Genomic DNA, 20,499 nt, shown 5'->3' on the forward strand with positions numbered 1-20,499 from the left:
TTTAAAGTTGACCTTGGTGATTGGTGCTTACATGTGAGCATGTTAAAAATTTAAAGATAAAAATACAAATTACTTTGAGGGATTTCTGGGGTGAGGTTCTGATGCCTGATAAACAGTGATCTGAAAGTGGAGTAATGTGCTATAGGGATAAATGGTCACTCTGTTGGGTAAATCTGGCTTTCCATCTTGCTCAATAGCAATGTTGAATTATCCTTCCTGAGTCTGTGTTCTTATTTGAAAAGAGAGTAAATATACCTATGCTGTTCAAATTAAGATAACAGATTTTTATTCAATTTTCCCTAATGCTATTGGCATACAGAATGTTCTCCTGGTGTTACTACCATCACTATTAAGTCCATGTAATACTGAATTTTGGATCAGGTGAGATAGAGTAAGCATACAGATGTTTCAATGGAAACCCAAAGGCATTAAAATTTCAAGCACAAAGAGAAAAGTCAAGGTGATACACAGATATTGACTAACAGTTTAAGAAATACTTATTGAATGCCTTTCCACTTTCTTGACTACTAGACTAGATGTACAAGGAGAAATGGGAAACAGCTTGCTGAATTATACAAATAAGAAGTCGTCCTTGACTTGGTGATCAATTGGTCATAAAGAAGTATACATGTCTAAGGAAGCATCACATTTCTATAAGAGAAATACGACTGATTTGTGCAAAGAATGTGCGGGATGGAAAAAGGTCAGAAGAGGTGATTGTCTCAGTATTAGGTGTTCACTGCCCAGCTCAGGGGAGGAGTGTCAAGATCCTGTGGATACTTCCTACTTTGAGTACAGAGATTAAAGATAGTTCAGTCAATTTTGTTCAGTGGAAGGAAGAGAAAAGCAACTGCCAGTGATGCTCTTTGTGTGAAGAATAGAGATCAGGGCACTAGGCAGTAAAACATCTTGGATATATCTGGATCACTCCCAGATTGTTACCACTTGACTAGTCCCAAGTAAATGGTATACATTCAATAAAAATTATGTGAATGTTAAAACCATCAGAGACGTGTGCTACCTGTTGACTGTTTCCATGTAACAGTCATGACAGTCTACACAATTACTCTCCCCTTCAAATAAAAACCTATCAAGTGTGTGTGTGTGTGTGTGTGTGTGTGTGTGTGTATTCCCTTCAGGAAAAGGTGTTGATGGAGGGCTTTGCTATAAGGATGTAGATCAGCTAAAAATCAACTCTTCTTAATAGAATATGAACGAACTGCCATGACAGAGTTGATTACAAGTGCTACAGTCCTGGAGCTACAGATCTTCAAAATCCAGAGAAGTTTTCAGCTTAGGCACATCCAGGAACTTGAGAGTTCTTCTAAGCCAACAGGACCAGACAGCACATCAAACATTTTTTGAGCATGTATGTCATAGTGCCAGGTGCTTTATTCAGTCCTCATATTTTGGTTGCTTGTAGGAGGCAAAAGGAGTAGAAGGCTCTTCTCATGGTAGATTCGAGTTCTGGACAAGAGAAGGATTCAGATTTGGTAGGTGGTTTCATGGGCCTGTCACTAAGGGAGATTGAGACCCTTTACTAGGAGGTAGATTGTGAGAGAGGTCAGGAAAAGAGTTAAGTCGAAGCCAACCTATCGCAGAATCCAATTACCTGAGAATCACTCAACTAGGTTCTTCTTGTGGCCTAGCCTGCTCAATCTCTGATAGGAGGAATATCTGTTGGATAGTTTGTTTTGGCTCAGGACAAAAGATAAGGCATGATGCAGTTTTTGAGGATGGTCAGGCCAGTGTATATCAGGTCAATCCATTTCACAGGTCAGGTCTCTCTTCAGATGAGGCTCAGCGGGCCTCCTCTTGGGGTCATGTGATGAGCCCGCGGATGACTGGAGCGCCGCGCGCAGGCCTGGGCGGGCCTAGGTAGAAACCAACTTCCGGTGAGGAGGTCCTGGACGCCGGGTGGCGCGTGGGCTGCCCCAACGAGGGTTCCTGGGCCCGCAGTCACCGGGAGGGGGGTGGTTGCGTAGCCGGTGTCCCGGAGCAAGTGTCTGAGAGCCGGGTGTGACGCGCAACAGCGCGGGGAGCACTGCGGCGGCGGCGGGAGCAGGTAATCGGGTGCTCGCCGTCAGGGTCCGGGTCTCGGCCGCGGGTGGGAACGTGGCCAAGCTACCGCGAGGCCTCGGCCGGGCGACTCGTCGTACCTGGGTCGGGGAGGCACCCCGCTCCCGCCCTCGCCCGCGGGGACCTGCACTTGCGTGGTCCCGTATGGAGAGCCATAGGAAGTTCGCTCGTTGGCCGCGCCGCAGTTGCCCCGGCGGAACGGAAGTACTGACCCTGCCGCGGTTCCCACCGGCGCCGAGCGGCGCACCCCTTCCGGTCTCAGACTCTGGGAACGCGCTCTGTGTGCGCAAGGAGTTCTCCTGGAGAGCTGTTCACAGGACACACCCACAGTGGCGTCTCGGGTTCTCACCCCGGGACGAGCACCTGGCGGAGCGCGTGGCCTCTGTCTGTCACACACCTTTCCCCGCCCCCAGGATGCCGCGTCTGCGGGGCTGCCTCCGCCGGAGGGAGCTTTGCACAAGAGTTGTCAGCTGCTCTGGCGGCTCTGGGCTGGTGAGGCCTCCGTGATTTTGGCCCTCGGCTCTGGGGAAGTGAAGGCTTTGGGCTCAGCTGAGGTCCCTCAGTGGCCGCCCACGAATTCCGACTTCTCCCTCCACTGTGCAGACATTGACACGTCGTCCGCCCCTAATCCTTAAACCGCCCGCTCGATGGATGTCTATGGAACATGTTTGCATGCTGCGTGGTTGAAGGATTGCCATCTTGTCACAGGGTGGGCCAACAGTCGCCTCAGGATTTAAGGCAAAAGCCTGCAGAGTACTCACAGGAAAGGGCGACAGCAACCGAGGAGAAGTGCCCTTGTAGTCTTCTCTGCCTTCTGTTGCTTTGGGGGTTATCTGTTCCTCACTTGTTGGGATAAATGGCTCAGGGAAGATGCTAGGTCCGCTACACCTTCTTGGTACCCCTGTGTGGTGTTAGTGTGTGGAGAATTGCCTGGTGAGGGGTGAGGAAGTTTGGTGTTCCCTAGGATGGCTAGGAGGCATTTCAATGGACTGGGAAATGTGAACTGGTTGCCTAGCAACATCATACTCCAAAAGGAAAAACATAAAATGAGAAAGTCCAGGACTTTTGAGTTTTTAAGAAAAATATTAATCATCATAATACTTCACAAAAAAAGAAAACTGTTAAGAAAATCACCCAGAGAAACATCTTTTGTTCTCCCCCCTCTCTCAGTGTGTGTGTGTGTGTGTGTGTGTGTAAAAGAGCCTGCCATTAATTAGCTTGTCTCAAGCTTGAATGGACAGGACTTTGCTTAATGGGACACTTTATTGAACAGGTACTATCAGATACGTAAAGAATATAGAATTTTTATTAATAAAGGAAACTTTGAAGGGAATCTCTGTATGACACAAGCCAAGTGGGAATCAGTTAAGGTGGTGAGATCTTTCTGTTAATGAAAAAGGAGGAAAAGTGTTTAAGTTCTAAGGTTCACAATCACAATGCCCCACTGGCTACGGGTTCTGTATAACTTATCATTAAATTTTGTCATTTCCTGTAAAATGTAAACATTTGAAAGGCCACTCTATTCATGTGCATGTTACATTTTAGGGTTCCGATTCTGGTTGTGTCTCCTTTATTCTGTTTCCAGTAACTTGGGTTTAGTTTATTTGAACTAGAGTTGATGCACATTTTTCTGAAGGACATTTCTTTCAGTTTAATTCAGGGTAAACCTTCCACAAACGAATTCAGTATGTCTTTGTGTGCACTCTGACAAGTATGCCTGGTTATATAACATCACCACAGTTTGCCCATTGGGATCACCTAGGATGGCTACAGATTCATCCTCTGTCTGATTTTTCATCTCTGGAGTTGTGTAAGTGGAAAGATGCTTTGTAGCCCCTTGTTCCTACCTTTTTTTTCTCCAGAATGCTTTCATCCTTTCATCCTTTCATCCTAGTTCATCCTTTTGGTGTCTCTTTATAAAGGGGACGTGGTACTTCTGTCTGCGTAGACCACAGTGTGCTCACTTACTAGTTGGTGGACATTTAGGTAGTTTCTGAGTTTTCTATTTTGGGATGAAGCTGTTACAAAAATGCATTTTTGGGGAACAATCATATTTAAGTCTTTAGAGAGATTAGTTCTCATTTTCTTTGATTCAGTGATGAGAAGTAGGATGCTGGACCAGGTGGCAGCTTCAGCTGGCTCTGTAGCTGAAGCTAGCCTTGAACTCCTGATTATCCTGCCATCACCTCCTGAGGCTGGGATTATAGCTGTGTGCCTCCATGCCTGGCTCTCACAGATGATTTTATTTGAGATTCTAGTTAACTAACGTGTGAGACATTTTCCTGTGCTGCTGTTTGCTGTCTGTATGTTCTTTCAAGAGTCATCTCTCCAAAGTGTTTTGTGAGTTTTTATTGTCTAATTAAAAGTCTTATACAATCTAGGCACAAACTTTAGTGTGTGTTTGTGTATATATGTATATATGTAAATTTATATCTATGTAAAGTGTATATATGTGCAATGTGTGTGCATGTCCACAAGTGTTTTCTTTTGAGTCTGTCATTTGCTCCTTTTCCTGACATGTGAAAGGTGTGAGTGACACTTCAATTTTGATGAAATCCATTGAATCAGTTCTTTTTCTTTTTCTTTTTTTTTTAAATTAATTTGTACACTGTCCAAGTTTGCAAAGAATTTCTGTTTTTCTCTAGACCTTTTCTAGTTTTAGGTATTATACTTAGGTACGATATGCTGTCAGTTATTCTTCCTTTATGTGGCTTTCTCTGCGCCTTTACTTTACAGATGCATGCGTTTGGCTGCATTTAAGGGAGCCTTTCTTACTGTCCTTCAGCAGGATTCTCGTTGGCACTTTGTGAGAAGGCAATTCACTGTGTATTTGCGGCTCTGTCTCTTTCTGGGACTTTCTTCTGTTCCATCATCCTGAGCATCTCTCCTTTGGTCCAAACCACTCTGCAATGTAGTTTTATAGAGTGTCTTAACGTCAGAAGGCTTCATTCTCCAGCTTGGTTACTTTTCAAATTGTTTCAAATGTTGTAGCCCTTTTCTTCCTGTATAACTCTTAGAGGCAGCCTACTTTCTCTACTGTAGGGATTTGGTTAGGAGTACATTAAAGTTATACATCCCTTTGGGGAGATTGGCATCTTAGTCTTTAATCTGCTAGGTGATCCTGTTAATGCAGGATTTAGGTTTTTCTTAATGTTTTTCATCTTTCAGCATAAGAATTTTACTCCTGTTTTGTTTCATTTGTATGTGTGCTCATTTGGTGCAACTGTAAATGGTATCCATGCACATGTTCATTTCTAGTTATTGTACTGTTATTGCTAGTTATTATTATCACTATTGATGTTTACATGTTCTTGAACCCTACAGTGTTGTTCAACTCACTTGTTAGCACATGTGGCTTTTACAGACTCCTTGGGATTGTGTATGTAGTCATGTATTCCATCCATAGAGGCTGTTTCATCTTATAGTTCCCAACTGTTTGCATTTCATTGTCTCATCGCACTGCTAAGACTTCTAGTTATGCTGAATAAGAAGTCTCCAGAGACATTTGTAATTTTCTTTAAAGAAAGCATGTAGTTTTTTTTTTTTTTTTTTTTTTTTTTTTTTTTTTTTTTTTTTTTTTTTTTTTATCATTTTGATTAGATTGAGGAAATTATCTTTGGCTCCTGGATTGTTTAGAACTTTTACAGTTCAATCACAAATGGTTGTTGCTTTGTCTCTTTGTAGAAATCATTATTTAGTTATGGTAGAAAATTACCCTACTGTTATTCTGAGAAGGCTGCTGCTTTCATTTTGGTGCTTTCAATATTGTTTTTCATTGTGAAGTTTATTAAGCAAAATTATAAATACTTTATATTTTAATCTCTTTTGAAGTCTTGCATTTTGAGTAATTTAATCACCAGGGCGATTTTGTATCTTGGCTGCAATGTCATTCTCTACACACATTTCATTGTCAGTACAATTATAAATCATTGTCATTCCCTCAATTATAAATCACTCACTCAGTTATAAATCATTGTTAGTACAATTGTAAATTGTAAATAAATTCAAGTCTGTTTTCCTCCTTTATTAAAATGTAATTTCCATGAGTTTTTTGATAGTGCATCTATAAAATGTTCAAGTTGCCAGTTTTAATGGCATTCTCTAGTAAATCCAGGGTGTGTCCTTTTGCTGATTGCTCCCCCTCCATCTACTTGTACACACTCTACTCTTTGTTGATTATTGTTTGTCTCAGCTTTTTTTTTTTTTTTGAAAACTTGACATGTAAAAATATATTATGTGCTCTCTCTGAGTGTTTGCTCATTTCTCTTTCTTGGGATTTGGTCTTGTTGCTGTTTGTTTGTATAATGGTCTTGTTCTTGATATATCATGGAAGCTCTGTGTCTTCATGTGCAGCCACTGAAGTCTGTTTAGATTACCAGCCACACACAATTATTTCCATTGATGCGCAGAGCTAATGCATCTAATCTTTGCCAAGGATCTCTGAGTGATGGCGCAGGGTTGCAATGCTCATGTGAGCAGACTGTAACTGCCTTAGTCTTCGTTTGCCACTTGTGCAGAGCCAGTGGCTAAGTCTCAGGTCTTTATCTAGAGTGCACATGCACACAAGACTTGGAGCAAGCATACAGTTTTATGAACATACTTGGCCTTTTAGGTTTTCCCGAAAAGTGTTAGATCTTTTAAGAATAATTTGTAGGCATGCTACTCTTCCAGTTCTAACCTTTATATGCTAGCTAGGTATGTGTGCATGTATGTATTAGCTAGGTATGTGTGCATGTAATGTTAGATAGGTATGTGTGCATGTAGCTGTCACTACCACCTCTGGCTGCTGGGTTTTAAAAAGGTGGCCCTGGTTGTTTTCGACAGAGGCCATTCTAGGGAAAGGTTACTGTCTTGGCAACCTGAGTGAGATCAAATGCAGGTGAGCACAGGAGCAGCATTTCTAGGGAGCAGCTGGGCAGGTCAAGAATGGCAGCTTCTGAGAATGAGCCTTTGGAAGAGTTCCTGGGTGCATCCCAGGCTGCTGGATTCCAGCTGTTTTCTCAGGTCATGAGTGCTGGGGAGAACAGCGTGAGGGAAGGAGGACCCACAGTGTCAGAGCCCGTGTTCTGACTGTCAGTGGTGTATTTTGGACATAAACTTTCTGGGTTATTGCAAGCCTTGGATTGGTGCCGAGTCATGAAATTGTTGACTGGCAGTTGTGCTAAAGCCTGGAATCAGCTCCCTCCTTAGCAGGGTGCTGCAGAGCAGTGAGGGGTCTCTAAATGTGGAAAGACTCAAGTGGAGTAGGAAGTAGATCTGGTGAGGTGGGGCAGACACACTGTTCGCTGTCATAAACTCTGTGTCCACGTCACGAGTGTTGCCAGTGGGGAGGTGGGGAAGCAGTGTTGCTTACTGTAAGAAACACTGTCCTCTTCAAGACTGTCAGTAACTGGTATGTGACACTGTTTCTGTGTAGGCATGTTTGCTTACACAGTTGTTACTACAGTTTTAGGTTTGTGAATTACAGCGGGATTGCCAGTCATTTTGCTCAAAGGGAAAGTTGAAAACAAAACAAGCCATTTATTGAATTGTTTCCTATGCCTGAACATATTGGTTAAGGGAAATTGAGTTTTCTGCATAAGGAATTCCCTAGTAAAGACAGCCAGAGCCCATTTCTCCCTTGGTTGGGTGAAAATATCTAGATGTGTTATTGTATATTTTCATGTTTTAGTTGCTGGAGGTAACTGATTTTTTTCCAATTTGATAGAATGTTACTGTGTTATAATAGTATCTGAGTGTCATAATTGAGCATATACAGGTATATTGTTGCAGAAGGAATTCCTGTCTATAGACCCTTGATATGATGGCTGTGTCCAGTGTGCTTGTCTGTGACCTTTTGTGTGGTTTAGTCTGTATCGTCTTTATAACTGAGGAAGACCGAATGGTTTGCAGATGTAATAAAAAGATAGGCTTTCATTTCACATTGACCTGTGCTCATATTCTTTTCCTTATTTACAGAGCTCCTGGGAAGTAGGGCCATGCAGGCTGAGAGTTCCACATCCTTGTTAGGTAGGCCCAGGGTGTGTCCTTCTGGTTCCTTCAGTCATGTGTAGTTTGGGGCTAGGTTTTCACTTGTTGGTTACTATGGCAGTGCTCCTCTTTTGGCTGGTATAGTTATTTAAGGTCCAGTATAAAATATAAAATACCAACTAAAGATTTACACACAATTTAAGGAATTTATACACAAGGGCAGGAACTCGAGCAAATAAAAATGAGTGTCATTCCTGTCTCCCAGGAAGTAACATTGCTTACATTTAATTACATCAATTGACTCAGTAGAGAAGCAGGGCCAGCTGGCACTCCTATAGGACACTGCTGACCTTATAGCACATGAACAGCTCTATGGGAGCACCTGGCTTCCCTGTGGGAAAGCTTGGTTCACCAAGGTGATGATGAAGACCACGCCCAGCTACTGCTTTTGGATTTTGAGTTGTCAGAGTTAAGGCATGAAGGTGTGTTTCTGAAAAGGACTTTTTAATGTAACATATGAGAGAATTGTGTTTTACTGGATTAGTTTAGTTTATATATGATAGAAGCTTTATTAGAATTGGTGCTCAATTACTAGGTGTGGAGGTAAAAAAATTATAGGTGATTCATGTTAAGGTCAGAATCACATGAAAAGTATGTGCTGAGGATTCTGGTATTTTTAATTCAAGGGAAATGAAAATTAGTGGTTAGAGTAAGTTTTATATCATCTTGGAAAAATGTGAGCAGGCAAGTACTTTATGTGTTTCTCTTGGTGAACAAGTCTGTTTTCTTTTAAAGAGACACTATTAGCAGGTCAGACCTTTGATAGGTGCATAAAGTAGGGTCTGAGAATTCTCAGTCTGAAAATTCAAAAGCCGGAAACTGAAGATGTGTGGAGATGTGTAGTTGAAATCCGCAGGGTTTGTGGCATGTTCACTTAGGGTTTGGTTCTTAGTGCTGCTCCCTCGGATCTTCCAGGACATCATAGTCAGGAAGGTGAGAGAAGTTTAAGTTTAAGTAAGAGTACTGATTGTGAAGGAATGGGGTCTGGGCAGTTGGATTGTCATCTAGGGGCACACTACCCCAAATATATTTGACAACATCTGAAAGTTGGAACCAGGAGATAGGACAAAGCCCTGATGCGGGATAGGAACATACTCTGAATTGAGATGAATGACCACTCCATGTCCTTCCTGAGAAATTAGTTTGTGTACCCTTAAGGGAACCACAATAGGCATGCCTGCTACTCACTCTATTTCTATAGGTGGTTGGCTAGAAGCCTCAGTCAGCCCATGAAGGTGAAACATAAAGCATTCCCTGTGAGGACATGCTGTGTTCTGAAAGAATTGTGTGAATTTCATCATTGACACAGAAATCGTAGGCATGCACGATGGAATCAATAGCCATGGTATAACCTGACAGTGGAAAGAAAGTTAGGTCAGACTGAATTCATTGATGTGGCTACATTAAACCAGTATTTTGCAGTTCTTCAGTTTGGGGACTTATGAAAAATTATGGTACTTCATCCCAAACATGGTCCTAAGTGCAGTTGAGAGAGCAGGTTGGGAATGCTGGACCTGTATGATCTGGTGGCCAAGTTGGGATCTGTAGGCTTAGGGAGACTGGAAAGTGAGCTTGTGTGCCATTTAAGGTTACTCACTGAGGTTGGGAGTGGTAGAGCATACCTGTCTCTCAGTGCTAGGAGGATCAAAAGTTCAGCCATCCTAGGCTATAGAGGGAGTTAAAGGCCAGCCTGGGCTACATGAGATTCTTCCTTAAGAAGAGACTTACTTACCAAAATTGCTGGGATACATCTTTAGAGGAGCCCTGGCATCCTGGAAGAACTCTGGGTTCTGTACTCGAAGGGCAGAACTTACAGTGGGAATTGCAGCCACTGAATTGGGGAAACTGAACCCAAGCACTCAGTTTCTAAGGATGAGATGGGCAGAGTTACCAGGATATGCAGCAGAACCAAACAGACCAGCCTGGCTTCTGCAAACCTAGGGCTTATTGATTATTGTGTTCCCATAAGTGAAACTAAGAATTGATCTTCATAAGCAGAAAGGTTAGGGTAAGATAAAATCTAAGGCAGAATGATAAAAGATAGTATGTCACAGGCCTCCATCAGTTCCAGACCTGAGCAACTTGCAAAGCTAAACTCACAAATGAGAGGTAGGCGGGGTTCCAGTTAGACATATCCTTTATACAGCTGTCAAAATTTATACTTTCAGTTTCACCCCTAGCCTTGTAAGGGAAGCTGTGCACTATATAAGCTCATAATTATACCTGTGGGGAACTACTGGACTCTGATAGTTTGAGACTCAAAATGTCTTTATGTTTGACTCTAGTTGTTTCTAATGGAGCTCATGGCTCACCGAACTCATCCTGTGTTTATCTCTCCAGTTTTAGAATGCTTAAGTGCAGTAGTTGGCAGAGTCCTGTTTTGGACTCTTAATCTGTGGAAGTCACTAATTGTTTAGACCAGACGACTGAGCTTTGCGTTGATAAAGCCCCAGAGAAGAACGTACATCCAAAGCAGCATCTCACTTCAAGAGGCACTAGATGAGCATCATTACTAAGGACCTGAGGCTGTATGACCAGCGATTGCCACCAGGTCCTCCTCAGCTCTCTTGTGTCAGGGGACACACACACACACACACACACACACACACCGTGTACTTGTGATCAGACCATCCAGGTGCAAGTATGTTCCAGGAAGTGCTCCAAATCCCCCCGCCCCCACTTTGCTGTACTGGCTCCCTGATGCTTGCATCTACAGCCTTATGGGAAGTTTTCTAACATCCTTTGACAAAGGAAATAAAAACTAAGGCCTGGTATGTGTAATATTCAGGCACTGCCCCAATAAGGTTATCTGTAGCACATAGCGTCTTTTGGACACTTCTGGGTAGTGGTCCCAGAAGCAGAACTGTGGGGTGTGCTAGTTACTCACTTTGCCTTGAAGGAAAAGTGCTGGTATGTGTTTACACACTGATTTATGAGTTGTGGCCAGTGTTTGGCTAGGTGGTCTGTAGTATATGGAGAACAGGATTAGAAAACTGATGAAAGGAGCCTGGGACAGACGTATATGAACAGACATGTCTGAATGGGCAAAACATCCTCAAGATATTTGTGCCCCATGTTCTTGTTCACAAGGGGGTGATGTCAGCAGAGGGGATTAGTGGTTATGTGGCAGGACAGCCTGTTTTCTGGTCTGCCCTCCTTTTAGGGGAGGATCTATACGTGGTATGAGCCCACCCCCTCCTCTGTACCCACAGTGCTTCAGTGGCTTCTGGCTAACTCAGTCATCCTTAAAAGAGATGGCTGCTAGGGATGTTTTAGCCCTATGGATTTCCACTCACTAAGGAGCACTGTGGATTTGTACTCATTAAGGCTGATTTGCATGTGGCCACTTCTTAATGTACAGTTTGCCAGCAGGATCCACTGATATGAAGGTGCTGATATAGTGCCATTCCCTAGGATGATCAGCCAGCTCCCCAGTGGCAGGTTGATTCTATTGGTCCACCTGTGTTAATGGAAAGGGCAGACTTTTGTTCTTATCAGGAGGATGTTGACATGCATGTTCCTTCCTATATGCAGTTTTGTGGAAACTACTGCCTATGTGTCACAGAATTCCTGAACCACTTCTTAATGTTCTACACAAGATTTGCTTCCGGTCATTGAACCTGTTTCATGATAAATCTGGTCAAGGAACTCAAGACTACAGGAGTATGGCAGTGGCCCCAAGCTTATGGGTTCACTGACATTACCATTTTCCATGGCATTTAAAGTCAGATGGCTTGGTAGAATGTTAGCATGGTCTGTTGAAGACTCAGTTACAATACCGGGTTGGTAGTTGCACCCTGAAGGGCCCAAGCAGAATTCCCCAGGAATCCGCCTCTACTTTCTGTCAGTAAGTAGTGTGTGGTACTGTTCCTCCCCTTGTGAGTATTCACAGGATCCAAGAATTAAAAATGGAAATGAGCTTGGCTATTATTTTAGTGACTTTAGGAAGGCTTCTGTTTCCTGTTCCAATAATCTTTTCCTTACTGATCTAGGGGTCTGAGTTCCAGAGAGAGGAACATTGCTACCAGAAGGCACAACAGTGCCTTGGACTCAGAATCATACTGACTGTCAGGCCTGTACTACATCTCTCCCTGGTCTTTAGTGTTCTGACTACAAATCCAAGGACTTCTCAGATCTCTCGTTCATGTGAGACAATCTCTGTAGTCATTCTCTGTCTTTCTGTCTGTTTCTCTCCTCCCCGCCCATCTCCCTTTTCCTTGTCTAGAGTCTCTGACTTCTGGGTTTAGTTTGTTCTGCATTCTCATACTTCATGAGTAGAGTTCTCAGATGGTTCATTGGATCCTTTATTATCTTCCAAGTAAAGCACACAGCATTAGTATACTAGTATTTTGCTTCAAAGCAGTCCACTACTCGCCATCTACAACTTACTCTTCCATTTTAGTTTGTTCACTGCAGAATCTCCTTCCTTACATTTACAAGTTACACAGAAATATGTTATGTTCTTTATTTTAAGTTACTTGAGAACTTGCCAGATTCCATCTTTATTGATTTTTAATGTATCCTGGCTGTGGGTAGTAAGGACTTTTTGTATGATGTCAGCTTTCTAAATCAAATTGAGACTTGTGTGGCTCAGAATATCATCTTGGCTTTGAACACTGTATGTATTTGAAGGCCTAATCTGACCTTGTTGGGTAGAGCCTACTCTGAAGGAATGTAGATTATATCAAGGTATTTATAATATTGTTGATATTTTTTTGTAAATATTTTCCCTTCATGTTTAGTTGACTATTAAGTATTTACCTCTACTTATGGCTGCTGACTTACACATCTTGTCATCTCTGCCTCTCAGTGTTTTATGTGTTCTGAAGTGTGTTGTTAGGTGCACAGAAGTTGATGTTGATATTGTCTTCCTGATTAACCTCTTTCCAGTAACGTTCTTCAACCTAAAGTCTAATTAATCTAATACTTGTGTACTACCGCATCTTTCTCTTGAGGAGTGCTTGCCTGGTGTTACCTCTTTAGCTTTTAATCTCATTCCCCTTTCTTTTATAAAATGCTGACCGTGTTAAGTGCATGCAGCACCACATCAAATTCAGGTGTTCAGACTGTTTGTATTCCATGCAGTTAGCACCCTGGTTGAATTCAAATATCAGTTTACTAGTTGCTCTTTTGTTTGCCATTCTGCATTGTTTCCTGACTTAGAGTGGGTTTGTGTTTTTATTTTCTTCCTCAATAATTTCATTTTATTTTTGTAAGTATTGAAGGGGGGGTCTCTGGGAGTAGTGGGGGTACAAAAGGGAAACAAGAATGTGATTTAATTCTATTTACTTAAAATATGTTCTTAAATGTTAACAAATTCAGATAAATTGAAATCATGCAATAAAAGTTTAAAAAAATAATTTCATCTTACGCCTGTGGTGGTCTGGCTGACTTAGATCTTTGCTAATTATTATTTAACTGACAAAAGAGTCTAAAGTATGCATTTAAACCTATACTGTCTATGTTTAACATATAGTAAAATTACTTTCTAAAATACTGTCATTTCATCTTTTTGTGGCATTGGTGCTGTTCTGTAATCTTTAAACATTATATTCTGTGAGTCAATAGTGCATTTTTACTTTTTCCCTATAAATCCAGTTACATCTAAAATGTTCATGTTTGCCAGTGCTGGCATTCCTAGTTCTGTGAGTTCTGTTTGTGAGGGCGGCATTTCTGGTTTTACTTTTCCTCTTTCTGGAGAAATGTCTGTATGCTAAGTGCAGATCTTGTGGTGGATAATTCTTCCCATTTTGTTTGTCTGATTGAAGATATTTCCCTCAAGAATTCTACACTGCCATTTATCCTCCCAGCCCCTAATTATTAGTGGGCCTCAGTCACTGTGACAAATACCCAGAGAGCAGCTGGGGGAGGAAGGTTCTGTTCTGGCTGGTTTCAGTGTGTGTGTGGTGTGCACCATTGCTGTGGGAGTCAGGTGAGGCATGTGGTCGCAGTGGCAGGAACTCATCGTGGAGTGCCTCTTGATGGATAGGAACCAAAGAACAAATGCCTGTACTTGTGAGCCAGGGTGTGGCTCCCCTATCTTAGCAGTGCATTAGTAATCTTGGCGTTTCCCAACTCAGCCGACTCAAGATGAACCACCACATGGGAGCATATCACCTTTGCATTGGCTTTTGGCTTACGAGGGTTTTGGTAAGAAGTCTGCTTTTATTCCTACTTTAATTCTCTGGTATGTAATATATCCCTTTTCTCGATTTTTAGAAATGTCCTATGGTGTATATTTAGTCTGTGATACACACTGCACTATTTTGTGTTTATGTTGCAGTCTCTAGCCTTTTGGATCTTGCATTTCTTGGATTTTTTCATTCTGTATTTTTGCATTTTTGGAAAGGCCCTCAGTCACACATACTTCAGGCTACTTGAATTTGCTCTGTGCTCACGGTGTATTTTCTCCATATTACCGAGTAGTCACTGTTGCTGATTATCTCTTCATGATGTGCCTCTGTCTGATGTCAGTCCCACCGTGGGGCTTTGCTTCAGTTCCCAGACAGTTTCATGTAAACCTTTCAGCTCTTCCACATCTCTATTTTTCTTTCTTAAAGGTATGGAGCACATTTCCTGTGGGCTTTTTGTATTGGAGTTGTGGTTGTGATTCTCACAGCAAGAAAAGATTATCTCAGGTGTGGGTGGCTGAGTGGGTCTCTCAGCACCTGTGGCGATGACTGCTGAAGACTTGCTGAAGTTGCTGGTTGATTGGCAGAGCTCTTTAGGTCTAAGGGAGAGTGGCAGGTCTGCATTGCCTGACAGATCTTCAGGAATGGCACTAGTACACAAGTATCAGTTCAGTGCCACAAGGCTTGGCCTCCATCTTCCCTATGGACGTGAACATATCCCTTCCTTTTGCTCCAGGGCAGTGTACATGTGTGTGTGCACGTGCATACACACACACACACACACACACACACACACACACACACACACACACACTGTTTGAACCCTCCCTCACTTCCCTCTTATCCTCCTCCCTACTTTTGCTAGTTGCCTTTCTTCCCCTTCCACCTTCTGCTTGCCTCTCGCATGCATTCCATTACCTCCTCACTCTCTCCTTCCTTCAGATAATTTCATGTACACATACACAGTATGCATTGTATGTATGCGTGCAATTTCTAGTCTAGAGTCTACAGGGAAGATGAGACGCCTTGTCTGTCTTTCTGAACTGACAGTATCTGCGTCCATGACTCACTCTGTGCAGTTGAATGGACTTCACTTTGTCCAAGGGCCATATTTTCTGTCCATCCCACTGTGGATGGAAGTCGAGTTTGTAGAAACAGGTAGCCCCTTGAAACTTGAAGTTCTCATTGTAGAAATCACTTGTCTTGAACCGCTCACCTACGATGAGTATACTTGGTCTGCTTCTTGGGAACTGCCTGTCAGGTGTTTCAGCACAGGATCTGCTAGTGTGAGGAATAGTCCCAGCTGCAGTTGTTTTGTTTTGCGGGGAGCTTGCACACTCCTCAGATCAGTGACCAGGTTTTTTTCATTTTTTGTCCATGTGGTTTTTGTGGGTAGCTTGTTGTTTTAAAAACTTTTTTCAAAGGAGTGCATTTTTTTTTTCCTGGCAATCTTTGTATCCTGTGTAAGTATTTTTCATTATTAATAATTTTGAGAAGAACCAACTCCAGGTCAAAACATGGTTGCTAAAGCCACTGTGCTTTATCCAGTGTCATCCCAGAGGGTTTTGTGACTGCTCTGCCAAAGTCTGTCCATCCCACATTCCTCCTGTTCTCACTGTCAACAGCCTGGTTGTGGAAATTACTTCTATGCATTTTGCCTAAGTCAACAACCATTAAGAGGAATTCAGCAAGACATGGAGATTTAATTCTCTAGACCTGTAGGCTGGCTTGGGAAGACACCCCCATTGCTCACACTATAGAGATTTCCATTTCTGGTTGTGACTTGAGTCCCAGCTTTTTGCTGTTCCTTTCCATCGTCGTCTTCCTTGGTTGGGCTTCGTGGTTAGAGATCGCCTGTTTAATTGAGTTGCAGAGCGGTTCAGTTCCTGGCATTTTCCATTCCTCTGTCCAACAGAGAGGGTCTGTGCGTGTAGGTACGTTGCAGCATTTCAATAATGAATATGGGCTTAAAGAGAAATTGAATTAAATTCTTCAGTTATTTTAGAAGTTTTAACATCATGCTATTTACATTTCTGGCCACAGCGAAAGTTTTGTGAAACTGAGTTCTGCAGGAAAAAGCTTCATGTGTCACCATAATCTGGGAAGAGTTTTGGGGGCTTGGCTTGCCCAGAGTTACTGCTTTAAATAGTCTCCATAAATCTCCAGTTAACTAATGTGCATTATTTCTAATTAGGAGTTAGCCAGAAATAAGATCCTCAACTGAGAGGAAGCTTGAGTTGTGGATGACTATGGGACAGCTGCAGCGACAATACTTTACGGGAGGGAGAGCTGGAGCTGAAGCCCCAAGCCTCCATTCCATGGCCAGTGCTCTTCCTACCGCTCACCATCCTGTCACTATGAAAACAAGGCTAGAGAGTATAAATGGTATAAGTAAATGTAGAAACACCCAGATGCATTTCATTTCTGTGACATAGATGAGAGCAAGTGGAGGAGTCCAGCCCACCTTACTAGACTTACAGACCAGTGCTAATAGCCTCTAAGGTTATCCTTTGGTTTCTGAAAAAGAAAATTTTGTGGCCTTTGTTTCATTCAACCTCTTGAATGTAATTTGTAAAGGTTCTCAAGCTGTGAAAATAGCAGACAAGGGGTCTGTGTTGGCTGCTGTTACTTCATGTTTCGTGTCAGCTCTTCTTGTACTTAGTAGATTCTGCTTCAGGAATCTAGCCCTCCTTTATGTGGACTATAGAAAGTGTTTCTTGTTCCAACTTGTAGGAAATACCTGATACCTTCTTTGCTTGAGATGTGAGTTTAGGGATAGGTGGGTCACTGCCTCAAAACATCTCTGACTTTGCCTCTGGCTTTTGTATGTAGCTACAGGTGGGATCAGATTCAAGGGAATCAGAGGAAAGGGCTGAGGCTCAACCCTGCACGGTGGCATGCTTATTCTTCCAGGAGATGCTGATTCCATATTTGTTGTTGAAACACTTTTGACCCAGGATTTTCTGTTAGTTACCTGGGGCATATGTGTACCTGCTAAAACTTTGCCTCCTTACTCCTCTCTTTCTTTACAGCTCTTTAGTAGGAATTAAGCTTAAAAAAACTAAAAGGACAGTGTGCACTAGATATGGGACTGTAGCAGCCCAGAAAGACTGAGAGCCTGGGAAGTCGGGCTCCTGGGACTGTAGCACCCTGAGAAGACTGAGCCTGGGAAGTCGGGCTCCTGGCCTGTCTTGACATGGTGTGATCTGACATTTGCTGATGACCTTCTCAGTGTGAAGCTACTGCTGCTTGTTGACTCCAGAGGACAACAGAAGACTTCCCGTGATATCAGAGGACAACTTGTGGAAATTGTTGATTCTTTCTTCCACCATGTGGGTTCCAGGGGTTGAATTCAGATCATTGAGCTTGGCTTTGGCTCCTTCATGTGCTGAACTGCCTCATTGTCATCCACCACTCAATGTGATAATACTCCTATTTCCATCCATCCATCACTCCCACATCTTCTTTGCCATTGGTGCACACTTATGTTGTTTCCATATTCTGGATGCTGTGAACACTGCTGTACTGACCCTGGGGGTTCAGGTACTTTTGCCAAGGAGAAGCAGGAAACAAAATAAAAAGTCAACCTACAAACTTAGGAAGTCGAAGTTTTGAATTGTGTTTCTAAGGAAGGTTGAGGTCCTCGGTTCATGGACAGTTCCTACATCCCAACAGCTGAGAAACAAATTGTCCACTGAATAAGTGTGCAGAGCATCACAGCTGAGGTTCTCATAGGAGTAGATACCAGCTGCCAACAGTATGTGTGCGAGGCGTGCTGTTTTGGGAATGGGGGTGGGGGCAATGGTAAAGATGTCCCATGTAGGCTCAACCCTTACTCCATATCTTATTCTCAGTACTTTGGTCTGTTATTCATCTTCCCATTGACTGATGTCCACTGCAAAAAGAAGCTTCCCTGACCAAGGATGAAAGTGGCTGGGGCCTGTGAGTATAACCATGAATGTTTAGAAGGCAATTTAACAATCTGACAATTTAGCAAAATAGCAATAGCAGGTTCTACTCTAGAGATTGTTCCAGTGTGGTTCAGTTGTTGATCTCTGTGTTGATACACTGCAGCACAGGCCCCAAAGCTGACCTTACCATCTGCCTTAATTACTGTGGATCTGAAGAGGTACCACAGCCAAGAAACTTATATGAGAGGAAGCATTTAATTAGGAGCTTCCTCACAGTTTCAGAGGGACCATCATTGCCAGGAAGCATGGACTTTTGCAGGTAACCATGGTGCTGGAGCAATAGCTGAAAACTTACATCCTCATCCTCTGGCAGCAGCATGACTGCTCTGGTAGTGTGACTGAGCCTGGCATGGGCTTTTTAAGCCTTGAGGTCCACCCCCAGTACCAGAACTCCAAGGCCACACCTCTTAATCCTTCCCTAACAGTTTCACCAACTGGGATTGAAATATTCAACTATGTGAGCCCATGGGGCTGTTCTCATTCAGACCACCACATGCTCCTTGGCTTTTGAGTAGGTTTATAATACCATACTTGAAATCCCTTCCTACAGAGCAGACCTCAAACCCAGTCAGAAAACAACCATTTCCCTAAGTATTGTGCCACTGTTCCATCTGGTAAGCACAGTTGGCTTCTTGTAGCACGTAGGATCTGACTGCTGGGTAAGAATGTCAGTGTGTCCCCACCCATCCCCAACAGCCTGCATAGTACTTCTGTACTGTGAGAGGCTGGCCAGCAGGGAGGAAGATTCCTGGTTGGTTTGAGATTGATTTTTCTATGTCCAGCAGCAGGCAAAGGGACATGATCTTTAAAAGAGCAGTGCTGTGCACTCACTTTTACCATGCTGGCTGTGGTAGTGCCACTTGCACTGTGAAGCAGGACCTCTTATTCTGAGGTCAAGGCTGAGCCACGCATGTCCCAGTGTGGTTCAGTTGCTGATCTCTGTGTTGATACACTACAGCACAGGCTCCAAAGCTGTCCTAGGGATGAGGTTCTGTTGTAAATTTGCTCTGTTGGTCCTCTAAGTGGTTCTTACACCTCTTTTCTGTGTAGCCTATTGGGTCTGATATATGGATAGTGGGAAATAAACTAGAAACCCCACTGAGGGTTGACACTGAGGTGACCTGAGAAGGGTCACCTTCTCAGGAACTTTCTGATGTTTCCCTCAAATTGCAGACTCTGAGGCCCACTAGGGGCCTGGATTGTACACACACCTGTTAATTTATTCTGGTGTCTTTGCTTGTCATAGGAGCCAGAGAATAGAACAGCCACACAAGTGTCTTGTATGCTTTGAACAATTCCTCTGCTTACTCCTGGGGAGTTGGTGGTCTGAGAAACAAACTGTCTTAGGGTTTTACTGTTGTGAACAGATACCATGACCAAGGCAAGTCCTATAAAGGACAACTTTTAATTGGAGCTAGCTTACAGATTCATAGGTTCAGTCCATTATCATCAAGGTGGGAGCATAGTAGAATCTAGGCAGGCATGGTGCAGGCAGAGCTGAGAGTTCTACATCTTCATCTGAAGGCTGCTAGTAGAAGACTGACTTCCAGGTAACTATGACTAGGGTATTAATGCTCACTCCCACAGTGACACACCTACTCAAACAAGGTCACACCTTCTAATAGAGCCACTCCCTGGCCCAAGCATATACAAACTATCACCCAAACTATTGCAATTTCTTTTCAGATTTTCAAAATCACAGGTATAGTCTAAAATTCACAGTATTTTGATTTTTTAAAATAAAGGACTTTGTTTAAAACACTTTTAAGTTTTTTAATAGTTATCTTCTTGGAAACACAAATCCAAGAGAGGAGGTTTTTCTAGACTGGAAATAAAGAGTGGAGTTGAGCATCTCTATCAGATCATGACTGCCTTGCACTCAACATGAGGAGTTTGCTGAGTTAGATTGCTTAGGCTTCGAGGGGAGGAACTGAACAGATGTTCAGGATGAGAACAGCACAAGGCACTGTAGTCATTCTAGACACTGTGGTTTACATAAGATTCAACTTCAAACTTCAAGCTCCACATGGTGGCCTATGCTTTGTTGCCATGTGGCCATCCAGTGTTTGCCCCAGTCAGCTGCTCAGTGTGTAATTCTGGTGTGAAAAGATTAATGCAGTTCTCCCCTTTCTGCACACCCTAGTTTTCAAGTACTAGCATACTCTTTAATAAGTCATAAAATGCACTGACCTGGTGAAGCTATCTTGTTGAATTGTGATAAACTTGCCTTGTAAAAAGCACTGCCATGTCCTAGAACATTCTTTTTCTTATTTCCTTTATGGTGAGTC

The 20,499-nt window shown here is 42.8% G+C and overlaps 1 protein-coding gene across 3 annotated transcripts in view; it reads left to right on the forward strand.

Moving 5' to 3' along the window:
- Nucleotides 1–1,875: 1,875 nt before the first annotated feature.
- Ccdc91 (coiled-coil domain containing 91) overlaps nucleotides 1,876–20,499 on the forward strand; it is a 168,236-nt gene continuing 149,612 nt past the window's right edge. For 2 of the 3 annotated variants that reach the window (XM_031383943.1, XM_031383939.1), the window contains exon 1: nucleotides 1,876–2,065. The gene's annotated coding sequence lies outside the window, so the exon portion shown is untranslated. The remainder of the gene's footprint in view (nucleotides 2,066–20,499) is intronic. The other variant, XM_031383938.1, reaches the window with a different exon arrangement.

The sequence above is a fragment of the Mastomys coucha genome, unplaced genomic scaffold (assembly GCF_008632895.1).
Source record: "Mastomys coucha isolate ucsf_1 unplaced genomic scaffold, UCSF_Mcou_1 pScaffold20, whole genome shotgun sequence".
NCBI classification, from domain to species: Eukaryota; Metazoa; Chordata; class Mammalia; order Rodentia; family Muridae; genus Mastomys; species Mastomys coucha.